Source organism: Neopsephotus bourkii, unplaced genomic scaffold, assembly GCF_033783945.1.
Source record: "Neopsephotus bourkii isolate Nb327-2 ecotype Australia unplaced genomic scaffold, CSIRO-AGI_Nbou_v1 NB_838, whole genome shotgun sequence".
In the NCBI taxonomy this organism is placed as follows: Eukaryota; Metazoa; Chordata; class Aves; order Psittaciformes; family Psittacidae; genus Neopsephotus; species Neopsephotus bourkii.
The window spans coordinates 2,033,158-2,050,004 of record NW_026901334.1 but is presented as its reverse complement, the minus strand read 5'-3'; the positions used below and the strand labels follow the sequence as shown (position 1 = coordinate 2,050,004).

The 16,847-nt window shown below is 48.6% G+C and overlaps 2 protein-coding genes across 6 annotated transcripts in view; one reads left to right on the top strand and one right to left on the bottom strand.

Annotated features, from left to right (window-relative positions):
- Positions 1-1,565, bottom strand: part of LOC133213616 (acidic leucine-rich nuclear phosphoprotein 32 family member B) — a 94,734-nt gene extending 93,169 nt beyond the window's left edge. Inside the window, exon 1 of the mRNA XM_061355960.1 lies at positions 1,561-1,565. The gene's annotated coding sequence lies outside the window, so the exon portion shown is untranslated. The remainder of the gene's footprint in view (positions 1-1,560) is intronic.
- Positions 1,566-1,612: 47 nt separating this feature from the next.
- Positions 1,613-16,847, top strand: part of LOC133213615 (DNA-binding protein RFX2-like) — a 51,214-nt gene continuing 35,979 nt past the window's right edge. For 2 of the 5 annotated variants that reach the window (XM_061355953.1, XM_061355952.1), the window contains exon 1: positions 1,613-1,921. The gene's annotated coding sequence lies outside the window, so the exon portion shown is untranslated. The remainder of the gene's footprint in view (positions 1,922-16,847) is intronic. The other 3 variants (XM_061355955.1, XM_061355954.1, XM_061355956.1) reach the window with 2 other exon arrangements.

Below are 16,847 nucleotides of genomic sequence, written 5' to 3'. Positions count from 1 at the left end.
TCTGAAAAGCATGTGGTGATCGGGAGAAAGGGGGTGTCCTGGGTTCAGCTGTAACAGTCATTTTTTGCCTCTTTAGTAGCTGGTGCAGTGCTGTGTTTTTGACTTTAGCCTAAGAACGTTGATAACACACTGATGTTTTTAGCTGTTGTTCAGTAGCACTTACCCTGATCAAGGACTTTTTGGTCTCATGCTCTGCCAGTTAGGAGGGGCACAAGAAGCTGGGAGGAAGCAGAGCCAGAGGAAACAACAAAACCACCACAAACAGAAGTATTCCATAAAGCTTGATAAAAAATGCTGCTTTCCTTGGCAGCACCTGCCTTCAAAAACCATGGGGAAGAGCTGAGGCCAACCCAGAGCGCAGATTGGTTTCATTATGCAGTAACGGCTGAATTAAATGAAAGTGGAGCGGATGTGGGAGCAAAGCACCTCTCTCCCCAGTAGTTAAAGCAAGTGTCTTGGCCACTGCAGATCTATCAATCACTTCAACTTCAGGGAAATGCCCTGGACATAGGACTGGTTTTAATCTGCATGGCTCAGGCCAGCTCCGAAGCAGTAGGGTCAATTGATGTGTGCTGGTGAGAGTGGAAGAAGGACAACCCCCCCTTCTTTCTAAAGCTCTCCTCCATTGATAATTAATCCTTTAGGAGCAAAACTTAACCACAAAGCAATGGCCAGACTCATCATCACCTTAATACTATTAAGACCTGTTGATTGCAAAAAGAACTCTTGGAATGTGACCAACAGAAACATCTTAACTTTCAAGTATGTTTAAATTTGCACCAGTTGCAAATGCAATGTGAAAAAGAGAAAAATAGTAATAGCATCAGCGTTTTCTTCACGGGCTCTTTCTTAAGGGCAGATGTAAAACTCAGCCTGTGTTACTGCCAAAAACCAAGAGGATTTGGCTGTTCTTTGCAAAAAGACCAGGACAAGTTTCTCATCACACTTGTGCTCCAGGCCCTGCACCAGCTCTGTTGCCCTTCTCTGGCACCTCAGTGTCTCTCTTGTAGTGAGGGGCCCAGAGCTGAGCACAGGATTCAAGCTGCAGCCTCACCAGTGCCCCCTGCAGGGGCACAATCCCTGCCCTGGCCCTGCTGCTGCACTGGTGCTGATCCAGGCCAGGATGCTGGGGGCTTCTTGGCTGCCTGGGCACAAGCTGCTCATGTTCAGCTCCATCAATCAGCACCGCCAGCCCCTTTTCCATGAGCAGTTTCCAGCCACTCTTCCCCAGGCCTGGAGCGTTGTGTGGGGTCGTTGGGGCCCAAGTGCATGAAGCAGCACTTTGCCTTCTTGAACCTCATCCCATTGGCCACATGTGCTCTAACCCAGAATGCTGACCCCTGGTTCACCATCAGCTCCATCCGTCCCCCGTGTTTTGATGTCTGTGACGTCACAGCTGGTCGCTATGGAAACGGTTTGATGTCACGGGGAGTTTGGAGACCCGATCACCCCCCTCCACCCCCCTCCACCCCCCCGCGTGCCGGCCGTTCCTCGGGATCCAACGGGAGCGTTTTAACGCTGAACGCGGGGGAGAAACGAACTTTTCCCGTCGGCGCGGGACGCCGCGCGCCCGCCCCGCCCCGCGCCGGAGCGCCAAAGCGCGCGCCAACTCTCCGCCACGCCCCTCCTCCCCATCCCCATTGGCCCAACCCGCGCCTAATCCCGCCCCCCTCGTGACAGACAGCGGCAAAGCCAATGGGCTGCGGCGCCTCTCCGGACACGCCCACCCCCTCCCAGGCCGCGGATTGGGCGGGGCCGGCTGGTGACGTGAGAGGGAGAGGGTAGCAACAGTTGCCTCGAGACCCGGCGGCAGGCGCCATAGTGACCGTAGCCCTGGAGACTGTTACTTGCCAACGGGAGCAACGCGCGGCCCCGGCGGCCGGAGCCCAGCGCAGCCCGCGGCGCCCGGCGGGGAGGGCAGGTGAGCGGGGGCGATGCGCGCCCCGCCGGGGTCGGAAGGGTGGGGGGGGGGCAGCGAATCCCACCCGCGGCGGTGAGTGTGGGGGGCCGAGTCCCTTCATGGCCGCCCCCGGGGTCGGTGAGGCGGGGGGGACCTCTCCCCTGCTCCATCTCCCTACTCCGGCCCCCTCCGCGGCCATCGGTTGCCCCGGGGCGCTGGTCCCGGAAAGTTGGGAGCGGCGGAGCTTCCCCCCCCCCCCCCCGCGGTGCCGTGAGCGCTGCCCGGGACCGGAGTGCGCGCACGCACCCCGCACACACCCCGCCTCCGGGAGGGGGGGCCGCCACCGGCTTCATCGCGGTTCGTCCCTTCCCGTAACTCCGGGTGTCCGGTTGAGCGGTCGGAGGCGCGGCTCCCTGCGAGCCTCCGCAGCCGGGGCAAGCTGGGAGGGGACGCGGCCGGCAGCCGCTCTGCCTCCGCTCGCTTTCCCTCCGCTGCCCCCGCGCACTCCTCCCATCCCCGCTGGGGGTTGATTCCCACTCCAGCGCATCCCCGTAGTTTGCCAGAGCTCTCGGATCCCAGCGCTTGCTTCCTTGTTAGTCTTAGAAACGAGCGAAAATTGCACTGAGTCCTATTTTTAAGCCTCTGCCGTCTATTCCTGACTTGGTTTCTCGTGTTTGTTTTGAATAAAGTGCGTTGTGAAACGAGACTCACCTCCTGTTAAAGCAGGATTCTGTGTATGTGCCTATTTCAAGAGTGAGTTCCTGCAGTCTGATTAAATCTTTCCATTCTTTTTGCTGAGATAACTACTCTAAAGTCTTTATTTTGGGGTTTGCTATTGAAAGAAGCAAAACTTACTAATTACAGACCAAGGTGGAGTAAACAGTAATTTTATTAAATCTCCTTCACGGGTTTTTTTGCACTTGGAATACCCTTAAACCGACCATCCTCAGCTTGAGGTCCATTTGCAAGTCAGGGATTTATTCATCTGCTTTTGGCCAAACTTTTCAACTCAATCTCGGTACAAATCATTGGAGAACAGAGAGAAATTCCTGGCTAAGGAAAAAAGATCAATCTCAAAGCATAAACTTTGAGCTCCCAAAGCCGGGGGATCCTTCTCTGCTGTTTGCAGGCTGAGTTCGCCTCAGTCCCTTTATAAGATGCATTCAGTCGTATTTTAGGCTTTATTTTCAAGTTACATGTCCGGTGGAAGGCGTTTTGGGAGGCTCTCTCATGGTTACGTGGTTCAGGATGGGTTGGATCAGTGGCTGGAGGTTTCTGTTTCACTTCTGGATGTCTGAATTCAGGTGAGGGAAAACCACACTTGCAGGACCATCGGTGCACACCGATGTGCTGGGTTTTGGAGGTTTAAGCCTATGTTCTCAAAGCTGTTGCCGTAACGGTGAGGTATGGAAATGCCTTTTTAAGCAGAATCCGGGTTCTCAGGTAGCTGCAGGATCTCAGCCTTAAGGGTGAAGGTGTGCACAAAAGCAGGCGAGGGGTTGATAAGTGGAATTTCTTTGTCCCTGCTGGCTTTCTGTAGAACGGGAACGATCCCAGTGCGTTCGTGGTGGTGAGAGCATCCTTTGGCACAGAGGAACGTGAGGACCAGGTCCCTCAGACTTCACAGGGGACTCCCCCAGACAGTGCCTGCTTTGCATTTCCCTTCTGTGTCATTTGCATCTCATGAATTCCTCTCATAGCACCGTGTCCCTGTCCTGGGGCCCAGCTGCCAGCTCCGCTTGCTCCGGAAGGCTCTGCGCAAGCGTGAAATCCCAGCGCTGTGCTACAGCAACCAGAGAGGGTGCAAGACACTAGGGGCCATAGCCCAGTGCAGCAAATCCTCCTTTAGCCTCAGATCTGCCGTCTCAGAGGGCAGTTTGGAGGCTTTGTATGTAAGTTTAGAGGTTTGGTGTACAGACGGAGGCCTGTCTTTATTGAGGGACTTGGCATCATGCGTCCTGTTGAGTCCCACGCAGCAGGGGTGGGAGGAAGGGATAGGGTCACCTATCTCAAGGCTTGAGGCTAAGCGTGATCTACTGAGAGTCACTGTTAAATCACATGTGAAGGTACCTTAGAAAACCACTTCCTCCGGACTTTTGCACGTGGAAATCTGATCTGGTAATTTAAGGCCATAATCACTGAAGCTGTGAGCAGCCTCCGATGACATTGACTGGCCTCTCGTGTCCTGGCTCTTTGTTTGGGTCAATTCTCCACTTGGGAGTACTCATTGCCACTAAAAGTCACCTCTGTACTTGCTACCCTCTCCATCACAAAGCATCTTCGGGGCTGCTGTGAACGGGAAGCCTCAGTCAGCGGTTGATAACTGTGCCTTTTCCTTGCGCTCGAGCGCAGTGGAATAGATGGCGCCAGTCATTGTCTTTAAATAGTCTCCCGCTTGTAACACCTCGGCGCACTGACAGCTGTTCTGTTTAATCACAACGTGTTTTCACTTTAATAGCGGCCGGTAAACAGAGCTGCTCTCACGCGTTCATTCCAGCAGATTTTCCTTGTTCGCTTTTAGCACGCCCGAGCTAAAAGCATCTTGCGGAGTCACAGCGCGGGGAGGGCTCTGCTGATTCAACAGGCGGATCTCGCCCGCTCCGCTCCGTTCGCAGCCAGGGCTGCTGCTGGAGGCTGCCGAGTTATATTTAACCCAAGTTTTCCCTCTTTCCCTCCCTCGGAACAAATGCCAGAGCTGTTCCCGCCGGGCACCCGCCAGCTGGAGCACAGGGCTTGCTGTGGGTGCCAGGGCTTGCCGTGGGTGCTGCGAGAGGAGCACCCAACGCCCGTGCCTGCAGCTCCCTGGTCCCGGGGTATGTTTCTGCTGGAGGAAGCATATGCAAAGCTTCTGTCTGTGATCTGCACTTCGAAACGCAGGGTTTTGTCTTATTTGGCCTGGCAGTTCTTGATTGCTTTGTTCAAACACAAATCCACCTTATTGTCTAAGAATGTGCTGGCTTTCTCACGTCAGGCTATCTCTGTCTAAGCGGTGTATGAACTAATTATGCCATAAATACATAGATAGACAACAAAAGGTTTCTTCGACACCAGCTACATACCCCTTAATACACTGAACAAAGAGAAATCCTTCCATATGGGGCCTTACCTCCAGACAGTCACTTTCTTAACACAGAAGGCACAGAGGAAATTATTTCAATGCACAAACCATTTGCACTTGGGGGGGGGAAGTTAAAAAACCAAACCCACTTTCAGCTTTGGATGGTGTTTTTCTGATGTCTCTGTTTCCCCCAGCTAAACCAGAAGGACTAGAAAAGTTTAAATGTCCTTAATTCAGGGGACTTGTTCTGGCAATATGTAGTTATGTGTAGACGTGATTTCATGTCAATGAATGCAAAGATCTTCCTCTTCCAGTGATGCTCCTCTTGCTTACAACATTCTGGGGTTAGGTAGTACCCGTCAAGCATTTGATTTACAAGGAGTATGTGAAATTACAACAGAAACCAGAGTCTTCCCAACCAGAACTTTCTAAACAGCTTTGGTGTGTTGATCTGGTGTTATGTAGGAGTTAAGGAGCCTACTGAAGGGGTTTGAAAAGTCACATAAAGGTGATTGAGAAGTTGCTTTTTTCCTAAATGAGATTTCTGTTAGGAATTTATTTTCCTGAGCTTATTAAAGTCTCAGCTTAGAGACACAGACAAATATATTGTAGTGATGAAGCTTTGACAAGAGATTAGCAACTGAGCATTGCAGCTGCTTTCAAGGAAGCAGAGGTCACCTCGTGCCATGCCAGTGATGACTTTGATAATGGAAATGGAATAAACCAAACCCCAGATTCTTTCCTTTCTTGTCACAAATCAATATTGCACTGAAGGAAATCCTCAGTGCCTGTAGCAAGAAGCTGACAGGGGTCATAATCGCATTGGGTGCAGCGATGCTCCTCACTGATGGCTCATGTAGCTCCTTGGTGCATATTGCGACCGTCCGGTTCCAATAATGGCTTTGTTCTGTTTGAGGTGGTTCCTCTCTGGCTTTATGGGGAGAATGTTTGAATGTGCACGAGGACAAACCACAGCAGGTACCTGCTGTGATGAAGGAATGGCTCTGGTGAAGACCAGCAGCTTGAGACATGTCCCTGTCTTCTGTGGCAGAGAGACTTCATCAGAGTACCTGCTCTCCTGGCCTGTGCCTGGGGGCAGCCCGTGCTGAGCTTGGAAATGGATGAGCTTTAGGGTCCCTTCCAACCCAAACCAGGCTGGGATTCTATGATTATGTGGCTGCTGGTTCTTTGAGGTTAATGCAGAGCGAAGGGCCCCATTGAACTGAGCCTGTAGTTAAGAATGCTCCTTCTTTTAGAGATGTCACCAGTTAAGACTGACAAGAAACATCAGGGAAAGAAGAAAGAAAGGGCCCAAGTGGAATGATCATAAGCAAACAACCTCAGCATAATAAAGCAATTTCCTTAGCTGCCACCAGTCAGTCATTGTGAGACTATTCTTTAGTATCAGCTTAAGATCCCACTGCCACCATGACAACCCTGGAACTACCCTGGATAATTTCTGGCTTAACACACAGCTGATCAAACATTCACCTTGGCTGGGGAATTAGCTCAGTTATTCTGTTCCTCCTAATCTCTGGGGGGTGGGTATTCAGCAGGTTTTAGGAAAAGGAACCTCATGCTGCAAGGTAAAAACCCCAGACTGGCTCTGTGTAACTGAGCAGGGAGACACTGGGCCACAAGGACTGTTTTTTTCCTGCCTAGAACTATAATGATGAGAGAAATCAGGGCACTGAGCATGTAATTGTTATATGATCATGTATAGGCATCCAGCAGCCCTCCACTGGGATGCAGCAGCGATGGCCTCACTACAACACTGGTTGAAGTTATTCACCAGGTAGGAGGCACTTATCCAGGAAGCACTTAGATGGTAGAACTGCTGCTTGCCTTCTGAATAAATGGACTGACTTAGGTTTCAGAGTATTGCCTTGTATGCAACCATTAGAGACAGCTGTGGAAGGTGAGGGGTTGTGAGCCACATAATTCATGTGTCAAATTATACTGGAGCACAAAAGTGCTTTTTTGGTCCTTCCCACTGCTGTTTTCCACATTTTCATTCTTCCCAATTGAGATGCTGCTCAGGAGTTAAAAATAGTTAAAGCCAACCAAAAAGCCCATCAAAACCCCTCAACTTGTTTGTAGGTTAAAAAGTGCAGTCAGCATTTCTGTGCCACTAAACTGCATGTTCCCAGGGGTTTACCTGGCTACGGCAGTTCTGAGTCACTTCATTACTTAATGTTTCTTGAGTTAAACCCTGTGAATGCTGGAGCTGTTCCAGTGCTGGGATGCCCCAATGTACCCTGGCACCCCGTTGTCCTGGTGAAGTACAGCAGAACACTGGGGCTGCTCTCTGTCCCAGAGTGCTCACAGGGCAGGGGCAGAGCAAAGGTTGTCTTACAGCAAAGACAGGGATTAATGACTTTGTGCTGGCAGCGGGTTTTATCTGTCACAGAAACCTCCTCTGCACTCTCCATCCAAGACATTCCAGTGCGATGCCTCATCGGCTGCTGCTGCGTCATCCCTGTACTGTTGGGAAGCGCCGTCGCCACAGCCTTTGGTTACTAGGGAAGAGCCAAGGGAAGAGCCAGCTCCAGGTAGAGGATCATTAGGCAGTTTAATATAGAGAACTCCCTTAGAGATCACCTCCACTGAGAGCAAACACCCCCGATGCTGTCATGGAGGGAATGTGTGACGCACGAGCTGCTGTGTTGGTGCTCAATACACAACCTACAAACATCTGGGTTTTAGAGGTGGTTTGGGGAGTCAGCATTTTGATTCTTAACAGAGTGTGATGACAGAGAGACACAAGTATAGGCCAGGCAGTGCCTTTCTGTTTATCCCATGGTATCCATTGTCACGGTGGATTACATGAGCTGGGGTAATGGATTGCAGTGTAAGTCTCTCCTAAACACAAACTGTGGACTGGCTACTTTTCTGCATCTTTTTCATGGATGCAATTACTCAAAACCATGATTCACCATATTATAGTGCTCGGGAATTAAGTCCCCTACTGCCTTCCTGGGGGGAAATGTGCTTTGTCTGTAGCTCTACAGGTACCCTGCAAGCTCTGGTTTCGTATCTCATCTGTAAGAAGCACTAATCCTCACTTCCTTGATGGGGACTGAAAAGAGAAAGTTTGAGATCAAAACATCTGAGGGTGTGTTTGTCACAATAAGATCTGTATGCTTATGCAGGCCCTGGGGCTATATCTATGTATACAGAGATGTGTGTGTGCATACACACACACACACATATATATATATACACAACATGACCCGAGTGTAGTTCCAAGAGCACACCACACTGAAGGATGTTTATTCCACACTTCCAATGCACCTCCTTGCCTTCAGACCCAGTCCTCACTGGGATTTCTGTGCCACCTTAGACTCTCCAATGGGATTGTGCTCTCATCGACTAAGTCCTGTCTTCTTCTGATGCAGAATCCACATCTACTGGTACTTCCGGATCTGTTTGGGAAATGTGGCTTAATTTGCTCAGTGCTTTCTCTTCCATTTTCCATTAAGGAAAAATTCAGTTTCCAGGAGCCAGAAAGTTGAGCTGGGGAGACCTGTAAAGATTCATACTTATAAAGTGCTTTGAAATCCTCAAGCGATGGCTGCTTTACTGATCAAAACCATTGCACTGTTGTGGCTGGTGTCATTCTTGCTCACCTTCATGTCCTCTCACAACCCCTTGTGCAGATGCACTTGCCTTTTCCCCTCTGGACACTGAGATTTTAGCCTCCCTTCTGCAAAGGGCTGCAGGGGAAGATGTGGAGATGTGCTCAGAGCTATGTTTTGGTCCTGAGGACTTGAAAGATGACAACCAAGCAAGGAACCAGCCCCTTGAGAAATGACTTCATTAGAGCAATTCCTTGGGGAAGTAAAGGGATTGGGGGTTTTCTTGCTGAAGTGGGGTCATTCTTCAGGCTGTTTTACAGTCCCAATGAACACACATGTAGAGTGCCCTCAGAAAGTGAATTCTATTGGGGAAGATGAACTGTAGCTGAGCTAAACTCCACTGTTCATCCTGCTCTGTTTGCGGTACCTGATGAGAAACACAGGCTCCTTTCAGTGACACTCCCTCTCTTTGCACATATCCAGAGACAGTTTATGGCTTGGATTGAATTTTTCCAGCTGTATGCTAACCTCATGGCCTTAAAACTCAAGCTTTTTTCATAAATGCCACCAAATAACTAAAGTAATAGCTCATACATTGCAATTCGTATTCATGTTCCCCAATGAATTTCCAATACTTCGGTGATGTGTCTCTTATTAGTCTATCATTAAGGAATTTTTGTGATAGCTTTCATTTTGGCTGCTCTTTGGATGCATTTACATTATGCTGTTGGACAACAGAATGTTCCGCAGTGAACATTTTGAATGTGTCTTCTGATTTCTAACTGCTCTCTTCATGTATCAGGATGGAATTACAGGACATTAAACAGTTATTTCTGCTGGAGAAAAGCAAATTGGCTCTGGATGAATTCTGCACTGCTGGCTTATGGCCATCCTAGGCTAGTAGGGAATTGGAAGTTGGACCTGTAGCCTCTTTATACCTCAGCTGGGTACAGCAGGTTGACTGTGTTATTCCTTGGAGATAAGAGTGTGTTGCAGAGCTGTTTGGAAGGTAAAATCCCTGTCCTAATGCCTTGTGCTGGGTTTATAGCATCAGTGGTTGTTTTCGCACTGCAGAAGCACAAGCACCATTCCCCTGTGGACACATGGGAGCACACACATGGAACTGGAGGTCAAGGCTGTAAACGCAGTTTTCCTAAATTCCATTCTTTTTCTCTTTGCCAGTGGCTTCTGGCACCATTGCTGGACCTGCCTCTTTCCTAGAGAATCCAGTGTCTCTTGTGAACTCCATATAAACTCCTTGTTGTGCTCCTTTGAGTCCATGTCTTGAATTGGATCTTTACAAGGTCCCCCCATAGCTTCATGTCCGTGTTGAGGATGAGCTGACTTCTGGCATATAGTGATGATGGGAGGAAAGCCACGCTGATGTGGATGCTCAGCTGCATATTGTGCATTACTGCTACTGGAGTGCTTTTTTTGTCTGAGCAGCTGAAGTGCAGATGCAGAGGAGATGGTGTTTTCTTTTCCCCCCTCCATCTGCAGAAAAAAACTTCACTAAGAAAATGAGTGTCATACTTGATTTTTAAAAGCTGCTGTTAATGGCTCGATTGTATGGACTCCCCTGACCTATACCACTGAACTAAACCCATTTGCTTTTGATTTACAACATGCTAAATAAGAACAGAGACTGACCCTTCTGTTTTGGAAGACTCAACTGGAAATTCAGAAGTAACAAAATCCACTTTTTTTTGCCTGTGAAACAGGCAGATGGGACCATTTAACATCTCATTTGCTATAGGTTATTTTTACTGACGTCTGATGTCAACTAGCATCACAAGCAAATATTTAAGAATAAAATACCATATTGCTGACTTACAACTCTGTTGCTGTTGGTTTACACTTGCTATGGTTATAAAGTCACTGGAATTGGCAAAGGTTCTCTTAGCAGCACTGGAATTGTTTGTCTATAGCATTTTAAAGCAGTTGTGTTTGCTGCTATTACGTTAATGGAAAGCGTGTTTTGACATCTTCCCCTTAGCTCCCTGACTAAAGTCGGGATTTGGAATTCCATCTGGCTGCACTGAAGAAGCTCGTTCCTCGATTCCTCACCCAAACCTCTCCTCCGTAACTAAAGGAGCCACTGAGAAGGTTCAAGTGGTTTTTAAGAGAACAAATCATTCTGCTTTGAAAACTGGCAGAGCAATGGTCTCTGCTGGCTACCTGCTGAAGGAGGCTCTTCAGAGGTACTGGAAGCCTTTTCTAAGATGCTTCAAGTTGTTTGAAGCATGTTTGGCTCATAAATGCATTCAAATCATAGCCCAGGAGAGGGTACGAGTAGGGAATTAGAAAAGGGTCAAGTGTGGATGTGGTAGAAACCTCAGTCCCACTATTTAAGTTCCAGAATAAACGGATGTTTCATTTGACAGTGGCAGAACCCATCTGTAATTAATGCTCCTCGACCTGTCCTTTCCCTTATGTCTCCTTATTTTCCTTCTCTGTCTATGTGGGGAAAGATGCTGCAAACAGGGGGATGACCCTGTGGAATGTCAAGTTTAGCAGCAGCTTGCATCTTCTGGCTTGGTTTTTTAAAGACAGGCTTATGCAATTCAGTCAATGAAAGGAAAATGAAGAGAGAGCAGTCGTGGGTCGAGAGTTAAACAGCCCCTCATTTAAAAAGCACAACAGTGAAGTGAATCCCCAGCAGCAGTGGAAGATGGGGATGCTGACTGATTCCTCTACTGCTTTTGAAGATGCACAGCTCAGGGGAATCAGGCTGAGGTGGTTTAATCAGCCACTCGTGCAATGTCTGTCATGGGTACAATCCATTGAAAGCTTCACAGCTCACACAGAGGGGCAGGGTCTTGGCTGTTAAATGTCTCCCCCTAATCTCCCTCTGCTTCACATCATGACAAATCTTCATTGCTCTTTGCAGGACAACAAGGAGGAAAAGTTGCTGCTGATGGCTCAGAGCAGTTCAGACCAGGTCGATGCTTCAGGTGGCTCTGGGGGATGTTTAAGGCCGTGGTGTTCAGTGGTGCTCCTGGATGCAGTCATGGAGCTACAGCTCCAACAGCATCCTCACACCTCCGTAGCTCTTCCAGAGAGCAAATACCTGCTTCTGGGTTTTGCAAAGTCCTTTAAGGCAGCTGTGGTGTCCCTGCGAGGGAGGCTGACCTTGCTTAGAATGATAACAGCTTTAGTGCTTAGAACAGTAGCAGCTCATCTTTGCTCTGTTTAGGCTCTCTGTGTGAATTTGCAAACATCTGGGTGGCCCAGAGAGTTCCACCTCCCTCCTGGGGCCTGGCAGAAGAGCCCTGATTTCTCCCCCATCACCACCATTGCATTCATATGCTTTAAGAATGACAATGTGCAATTGGTGGTGAGGAGAAGCTGGAACACGCAGAGATGAACACAGGGACACAGCCGGGGCCAGTTTGGTGATGGAGTGGCACAGGAGATACCCTCCGCCCTGTCCAGGGTGCTCTCACCATTTAAACTCAGCCTGACCAAACAGGTCTGACAGGCTGTTGCCATATGAATATGCATGGGAAAAAGCAGATGTCCCAGCCACTGACCCCTGTGGTGTCTGGCTTTGTCAGGTTAATCCGTTCTCCTGTGCAGTAAGGAATCATGGAATGGGTTGGGTTGGAAGGGACCTTAAAGCTCATCTAAAGCCACGGGCAGGGACCCCTTCCACTGGAGCAGCTTGCTCCAAGCCCCTGTGTCCAACCTGGCCTTGAGCACTGCCAGGGATGGGGCAGCCACAGCTTCTCTGGGCACCCTGTGCCAGCGCCTCAGCACCCTCACAGGGAAGAGCTTCTGCCTAAGAGCTCAGCTCAGTCTCCCCTCGGGCAGGTTCAAGCCATTCCCCTTGGCCTGCCTTTCACCCATGAGAACATGGTAATGCTGATGCTCAGGGTATTGCTTCTCACTCTGCCTGTTTAAATGCTGTATCACTTAAAGTGGGCTTCGTTGCAACACACTTTTTGACTGGAGTATTCCTAGAAAACTTTTCTTTTTGCTAATGGTGCTGCATCTTTCTGCTAGTATTCGCTTTGCTGATTGTTTAGCCTTAGGAGAATAGCTGTGTTGTTCTTAGCACTGATGGCTTCCTTTCTAGAGGAGATGCATTTGTTTTTTCCATCCTTGAATAATTCAGCTGCTGTTGATAGCTTAAAATGCTATTTTTCAGAGTAACTGGGTACTTGAGTTACCCTGCAAATGAATGCTCTTCTGGATTTCCACCTGCAAATTACAAAGCTGCTACATGAAGTTTGCTATTACAGAGCTTTAGGGAATCCAATTTAGTTTGCATTTAATCAATTTGTTTTGTGGAGGAAAATTGATATCAAATCTGGCAGTGATTTTAGCAGTTATGTTTCAGAAATGAAATGATGCCTGATTCTGGTTCCACATGTGCTGGGACATTAGTGTTAAAAAAAAAAAACGACAAAAACCCCAAACCAAACCCCACAATTATTGCTTCTCTTATTTGTGAAATGGGCAGAGGCATTGTGTGTAAAGAGATTTGTTTCCAGTTGAAACGTTTGTCATCCTCAGCTGTAGCCCACTATTGTTGCTCTCCAGTGCAGCCCTAACCCAGGAAACATAACTTGAAAAGCAAACATTTTCTGGCTGGCCTCTATTAGAGTCAGCATTTAGCCTGAAAACTTGAATTAGATGGTGACATAAATTATAGCACCCTGGAATGGTTCAGGTTGGAAGGGACCTTAAAACTTATCCAGCTCCAACCCCTGCCACGGGCAGGGACCCCTTCCACTGGAGCAGCTTGCTCCAAGCCCCTGTGTCCAACCTGGCCTTGAGCACTGCCAGGGATGGGGCAGCCACAGCTTCTCTGGGCAGAAATCCAGAGGATGCTCTCACTTGAGGCAAACACTGATTTCATTGCTGGAACACGGCGGTGAGATGTGATACTGGGGGGTACCCTTCTCGTCCCTGACCTGAGGCATGCATAAAGGAGGAGTGTGTGAAGATGGAAAGCAAAGCCATCTGAGCTGAGCTGGCATTGCTTGGCAGCTCATGGTTGGGATACAAGGGGGGATCTGATATCAGGACCTGCTCCATTTCCCAGCCTCCAGAGGTGTGTGGATGCTCTTCTGTGCTCCAACTCCTGCTCTTCCCACTGTTGCTCAGTTTGCAAGCGGAGGGATTCTTAGCATTCCTTCCAGTCTGCATCTTAGCTACACAACATCTAATTACACTGCTGCACAACAGCTAGCCAGCAAATTAACATGAGAATGGATCTCAAGGTTTGTAATTACTCACAAATGTCGCTGAGCTGGAGGAACCTGGGCTCTGCCTATCTCCAGCCTCTCCTCCTGGGGCAGGGCTGTGCAGCCACCTTCTTCTGCTTCTGGACTCTTCCTATAGGTGCAAAATTCCTTGTCCTGAGGCCTTATTGTCCTTAGCAGCACCTTCCTCCTCTGTTGTTCTGGTGATTACTTTAGATTCAGAAGTGTCACCAGAGTTAGGTGAGACCAGGCTCCTAAGGGGAGCTGCATATGTGTCTTGGTGAAACCACAACTGAACTTCTTTACTGGGCTGAAGTATCCCAGCCATTTCTACACCCTGGCAGCTGCTGCTTTCTTCTCTCTTGTCCCAGATCTGATTTTTGTTCCTTGAGGCAAAATATCTGCTGTAACTGCTGGAAAAGTTGCCTTTGGCAATGATGGGAATGCTGCTTAGAAACCTGACTCGCCTGAGGGAGGGGAGTAGGAAACCTCACACACTGTAGTCTACCTTAGTGCTTGTCCTTGGGCAGGGGCAGTGGTCTCAGCATCCTTTCTGCTACTCATCTGCCCTGCTTTACAGCAAAAGCAGGGGTTATCGTCACAGGAGTCACCACCTCCTGTGGGATGGCTCTCACTGTTCAGGGGTTGGAAGCAGCAGGAGCAGTGGGGATGTTTGCATTGTTTCCCTCTGGGCTCCAAAATTAAAGCAGGATCTTAGGCTCCCTGAGTAGACTGCACAGAGGCAGTTACCTCCAGAATTTGCCTCAGGGTAGCTGCATCTCTTGGTACACCAAAACCGAGCTTTTCAGCCTCTAACAAGAGCATCTGGGGGTAGGTGGCTGATGCTGGGTGCTGGAAATCCTCTACATCTCATAGCGCCTGCATCGAGAGCATCCTCTAACTAAACAGGGTCTATACAACCCTTACCCGGTTTTAACTCTGTTTTCCAGCTTAGTTTAACCAACATTTGCTTTTGGGAAAAGAACTGTGTGCTGTGAATTGAGGTTTGCTGCCTTTTTGTGGAGAAGGGGGGAAGGAATGAAATAATAGTTAATACTTAATGCATATGAGCAGCAATGCTGCTGGGGTTGCCTAGCAGCCACTTAGACAAGCAGGGGAATAAAGAGGGCTGTCTGAATGTGGCTGGAGCTGCTTTCTGGGTTTGTGGGTGGAATCTGACCCATGCAGTCCGGGTTGGGTTGGTTTTGGGAGGGGGAGGAGATGGTGGAATTTACAACTAATGGATATTTTAGCTCTGCCGGATCATCTCCATCCGCTCCCTCACCCCCATCTGGTTTTCCTTTTCACTTTTTCAAGTGTAACTTGGAAAGCTTGAGCCAAAGGGAGGTGTTAAAAGTTTTGTATGATTTCTGGAGCTGGAATGGGCAAAAAAACTCTTTCAGAGAGACTTTTCCTTCTCTTTAGGACTGCATCTCACAGTCTGGAGAGCATTAGCATTTCACGGCCTCTTCAGTGTGCTGCTCAGCACATGCAGTAGGTGCTGTGTAGCCTGGAAATAGCTCCTGCAGTCACACTTGACGCTTCTACCATTGCTCTCACGCTTGCAAGGAGTGGATGTACATTTAATTTTCTGCAAAGCAAAAGCTGAAAGGGATAAAAAAGAAAAGGGGAGGAGGGAGTTGCTGTCTGATGGTGAATAAATGCTCCCCCTCATGGGACCAGAAAATCCCAAAAGGATAAGGTTGGATTAAACCCCATTAGGAGATAAAACGAAGGATGGCTGTTTAAATAGTGACTTTTTTAAACTGGGTTCTTCTTTTTACTTGCTCACTAAAGGTTGGAAAGCTGGAAACCCTTTCTCTTGCCAGGCATAGCTCAGTGGGAGCAACAGGACTCCAGCAGTTGAAACGCTAAACCCCTGCCAGCATCCACACTCAGAGGAGAGGTGTCAGCTCTCCATTTCAATGTGTTTGCCTTATCTCAGCGGTAACTTTTTAGCATATTAAAGCAGGAACGATGGCACTTAGCACAAAGAAATGGAATGAGAAGACTCTTGGACTTAATGTGCCCATCTTAATGAGGTATGAGCATTAAGGCAGCCCAACTCCTCTACACCTTGAAATGAGTTGATTGGACTTGGGTCAATGCCAGCAAAGAGATCACTTTATTGATTTGGTGGAAGGAGCAAGGTCGAGTTGTGGCTGCTCTTGTAGAATCCCAGACTGGTTTGTGTTGGAAGGGACCTTAAAGCTCATCCAGTTCCAACCCCTGCCATGGGCAGGGACCCCTTCCACTGGAGCAGCTTGCTCCAAGCCCCTGTGTCCAACCTGGCCTTGAGCACTGGGATGGGGCAGCCACAGCTTCTCTGGGCAACCATATTTCACACAGCATCAAGAGTTCAGTGCTGGAGTATCCCATAAGGCAATAGACAGGGTGGGAAAAGGTATCATTAATCAAAGCAGCTTGTTTGGGGTTTAGTTTTCTCTGCAGTGAACCCAAATGCTACTGCATCACTTCAACCAGCTGCTCATGGTGTGGGTTTATCCCGTTGCACGGGAGATTCTTCAAGTTATCCCATTTCTTAATTTTCAGTTGTCACTTTTACATTGCCAAGCTCTGCCCCTCTCCTGCCTGTCTTGCACGAGTATCAGCTCTCTGTTGAATGTGCCCAGTGCTATGACTTCTTATTTCTCATCCAGTGGGTGAGTGATGTCTGCTGTCCATGACGTGTGCCTCAGAGAAGCAGATACCTTGCTGCAGTTTGTTCTGTGCCCTGGGTGTCTGTGCCATTGTAGAGAAACACCGAAACCCATGGCAAAGGCAGTGCTAAAAGCACATCCACATCTGGAAACCAGCAACCTCTGTCAGTAATCACTGTGTGCGTGAACTGATAGGATGCCAATTCCTAAGCTTGGATTTAAAAGTTGGAGGGATAAATTCTGCTCAAATTCGGCTCCTATTGAATTGGGGAACCTGTGACAGCAGCATGTGGCCTTAATGGTGATTAGCAAACACAGCAGAACTTTTCTGTTTCAGATCATAGCATTGAGCCCAGGACAATGATGTGTTTCCACATGCCCAGCAAAAGCCTGTCTCTAGGCTTGATTTCCACCTTAACATGCTCTAAGTGTTTGTAAGTT